This window comes from Rattus norvegicus, chromosome 14 (genome assembly GCF_036323735.1).
Source record: "Rattus norvegicus strain BN/NHsdMcwi chromosome 14, GRCr8, whole genome shotgun sequence".
Classification (NCBI taxonomy): Eukaryota; Metazoa; Chordata; class Mammalia; order Rodentia; family Muridae; genus Rattus; species Rattus norvegicus.
Genome location: NC_086032.1, coordinates 32,067,763 through 32,072,268, shown reverse-complemented (window position 1 = coordinate 32,072,268; position 4,506 = coordinate 32,067,763).

Genomic DNA, 4,506 nt, shown 5'->3' with positions numbered 1-4,506 from the left:
CAAATCTGTCCAAACCGATGGACCCGCTGACCATAGGCTAACACCTCTGTAAGCCAAAGCTGAAATAAAGCCTTCCTCCTTTAAGCTGATGCCCCTGGGTATTTCAACACAGAGAGGAACAGAAGGTTAACACAGAAGAAAAATCTAAGTGGACATACATAAAAGCTGCATTACCCTCCAGATACTTTGCTCAACAATTCCAGTTCTGACTGAACAACTCCACTTCTGAGTATATACGTCACAGAGTCGTGACGCTGTCTACATTTAAAGAAAACAGAAAACAAGTGTTGGTGAGAAGATGTCAAAACTAAAACTCTTCTGCACTGTAGACAGAAGTGTGAATACCATATGGTGCCATACTTTGTTTTCTGAATCTCTCCTCAAAAGAACAAAAGAAAAGACTTAAGCAAGTATTTGCACGAACACGTCCAATGAAGCTTTCTTCACAATAATCAAGAGCCAGAAATAACTTCCTTGCCTACTGACAGAATGACAAACAAAATGTGGATTATAATGGAAGGCTCCTCAACCTTTGAAAGAAGGAGGGATTGCTGGTCCATGCTACAGCGTAGACAAACCTTTAATACATCGTGCTAAATAAAACAACCCAGTCATAAAGAACAAATGCCACATAATTTCACTTAGATGAGATATTTTATGTAGTTAAATACATAGATCCCCAAAGAATGTTGACAGCTGGGGTCTGGGGCACAGCAGATGTCCAGTGGATATGGACTTCCCTTTTGAGAGGATGAAAAGGTGAGGTGAATAGAAGTGACTGTCACACGATGAGTGGCACTCCCTAAATGATGAATCTTGAGTATGTTTTCCCATAAGAAAAACCAACAAGTGAAATAGACAATTTACAAGAAGCAAGAAAGTTAAACAGCTCAATAGCTGGGAGTGGAGTGTTTTCCTCCAAGCACGGCAAACACCTTCTTGTCTTCCTTTCTTTTAGTGTGTGTGTGTGTGTGTGTGTGTGTGTGTGTTCATGTGTGCATGTGTGCATGTGTGCATGTGTGGTTTGTATCTACTTTTTAACATGTTCTCACTGTGCAGCTCTGGCTGGCCTGGAAGTTATTGTGCAAATAAACAAGGCTGGCCTTGAACTCCTAGAGATCACCTGCCTCTTTCTGCCAAGTACTGGGATGACAGGAGTCCAGCAGCACACCTGGCAAGGACAACTGCTTTTTCAAAGAAGTTTGTAGATGATCTTTTTAACCTACATACACAGAAGTCTATATTGCTACAAACAAGTAACATGAAGGGATTATTTAGACAGCCAGTCTTGTCATGAAGAAGGTAAGGTTACCTTAAAACGGTGGGGTCACAGTGAACTAGACTGTTGGGGGGAGGGGGACTATTGGGGGAGGGTGGGGAGGGGAACACCGATAAGAAAGGGGAGGGGGGAGGGGGATGTTTGCCCGGAAACTGGGAAAGGGAATAACACTCGAAATGTATATAAGAAATACTCAAGTTAATAAAAAAAAAAAAAAAAAACGGTGGGGTCAGAGTTCAGCATCCTTTCACATTGGCTCTCATAATAGTCTCTTCTTGCAGGCTTGAAGTCTCCTTCAATTACTTGTCTTCATGTTTTATTAAATGCCTAATAACACTGCCGATTTCCCCACCTTGCCTCGTACGGCTGGTTAATGGCGTCCCATGCACACTTTTGAACTAACGAAGTTTTCCTGGTTGTCCCCCCTACTTCGTAATCAAATCAAAGCTGAAGTATCAGGTCCTACATTCAGTGCTGCTTCCCCACTGACTGTAGAGACTTCGTATTTAAAGGATCAGACACACCTTTTTAAAAGTGGAGCTGACCAAATTAACTGAGTCCAAAAGCCTGCCCATGGCCACCTGCCTGGCTGTAGAAAGCTTCTCCGTTTCAACTCAACTCAGCCACCAGTTAAATATTAATTTTAATGTTAATATTTTCCAGTAGAAATATGATATCGTTATAGAGAGCAGTTAGGCTGAGCAATGATATATAATTTACCACGCTTTGGTCTTCAGAATAAAATCTTCATATTCACAGTGCTTCCAACAATACCCCATTAGTTAGCAGCTAACATATATTAATGGGAAGCCATAAAATAATTTTTAAAAGAGCCATCAGGACCAGCCATCAGCATATCCTCCAACACTGACAGAGTGCTTTTTCCCAGAATAGTGCTCAGCAAGTCATTAATCTTAGAACACTAAATAAAATTCCCTATGCTTTTAAGGCACCACTGATTATTACAGCAGCGTTGAACGCCATGCGTGCCTTCTCCTCTGATGTCACTGTCTCAACCAGACGGTGCACTTCCCAAGGACTACTGACATAAGAAGCACTTGTGAAGCATCTGTAAAAGGGAACCAATCAGAAGGTGGTCTTGGGATGCTTAGGCTAAAGCCAGTCTTTTTTGTTTTTTTTCCAGAAAAAACGAAGTTTTTATTTTCCCTTGTCACCCAAGGTTGGTTGATGTCAAGTCTGATATCAGGAACCGGTCAGTTAATCATTCATATTCTCAGTGTTGATTTTGAATTAGAGGAATAGGAGCAATTCCAACTCAGTGGGAGACACGAAATCATGCAAACAGAGCAAGTAGCTTGTGTGCAAACTGCAGCCCAAGCTCTGCCTGACAGAGACGAGGGTGATGTACAAGGGTCAGATTCTTGAGCACTCACCAGGCTAAGCAGGTCTCTGATCTGCATTGAAGCATTCGTGAACCTCAAAAGACCACCAAGGAGCCATTTCTGATGTAAGCACGTTAGGGTCTCAATATTACAAACTCGAGTTTGAGCTTACCGCCAACCCACAGGATGGTTTGGTGAAGCAGCCCTGAACTCTCACTGGGACAAGGTTTGATAGAAAATGGAGGCGAGTGAGGGGGCGTCCAGCCTGGCAAGCATCTAATTGATGGCCATTGTGAGCCGACAGGTGGGTGCTCTGAAGCAAGTCTGTATACAATCATGAGTGGTCTGAATCTACATCTGAAACAATCAGACTAGTCCTTGATTAACTGTTGCTAGTAAGCAGCTAGGGAGTGACTCTGGCCAATGACAAGTCGAGGCTGGGCATCCTTCCTGGTACTTGAGTGAAGCTTGGGCCCAAGATGGAGTAGGTTTGGCCTCTCAGCTGCACAAACCTAGGCAAATGCTGAAAGTTGGGAATAGCATGGACAAGCGAGGTTCCAGACATTCACCAGGCTGGACAAACACAAAGACTGTGAGACCCAGGCTAGGCCTGGGGGTTGAACAGCTTTGGCTCTCTAATGTCGTAAGGACAGAAATAAAGATTCAGTGAGACGAAGAGACAGATCCAAGATCTCAGGTAAGAAAAGACCTAGAATGGAAACAGGCACAGGGCTGTTCTCCCCACCTTCTGCTTCATATTTAAAAAAGACCACTATGTCTGGTATACTGTAAATTTCTGTTCTGCACAGGTTTGCATGGAATCATTCAAGTCACTGAAAGGTCCATTTCTTCCCTCACTTCCTTTTATACTGTTGATTAAGTTTTCATTGTGGAAAATTTCAAAATACACCAAAGTAGTAAAGAGAAGTATAAAACACCCCCACGTTTAACAGTTGTCAACGTTAATCAACACTTGTTAGTTTTATTTCAGTTCACTTCCTACATGCAGTTTTCCCCCTCTCAAATGTTTTAGGGCAAATAATTTCAGATCAGATATGTAAAAGAGCCCAATCAAACTGACTCTAGGTGGTACTAGCTAACATCAAGACTCGGCAATACCGTGAGGAAGTCCAGGTCAAAGGAAAAAAAAAAAAACAGAACCAAACCTTCACCTTCAGTCAATATTAAGCTACAGCCTCTGCTTCTAACCCATTCTTTGACAACTGGTGTAGCAACTCGGGCTCTAGGACTGTACAAACCTGGGTTTTGCACCAGCAGTACGATCTTTACGCCCCTGGAGCCTCAGGGGACTAGGAGCAGAAGGAGAGACCTAGCTGAATATGGTGGGTTGCTTTCTCTGAGGCTTCCTGCCCCTGTCTCATCCCGGTAGGCACAGTGCCTTCCTGTAGCAGCACTAAGACCTGTTTATAGCTTTTCCCAGCGATTGCAAAACTGGAAATTTCTTCCGCCATATCCTCATCAGGATGAGTTCACTTCTACATGGGTGAGTTGAGGGGCCCTTGTCCCAGCCCCAGGCTCCAGGCCCAGGGTTTCAGGTGGGGAGGGATCAGAAACAGCTTACCCAAACAGCTGAGCACTTCAATGATTTAATCATGTCAACCTTTAGCTCCCACTCCCATCCCAGGTAGGACGGTCCTTGCTTCTCTCAGAGGCTTCATTCATGAAGCAAGGGTATTTTCGTCTTTTTAATGAAAGGCCTTTTGGGTCCAGTCAGTTTTTTTTTCTAGATAACCTTTGTGTTTTTGTCTCTTGAGAGACCTCTCTGATGAACATGGCATTTTAGGTTCAAGCCCAGCACTTTGGATTACATCAGAGTTTAATAATTAATTAGTAGCTTGAGAGATACTGTCGAGGTTGGGGACA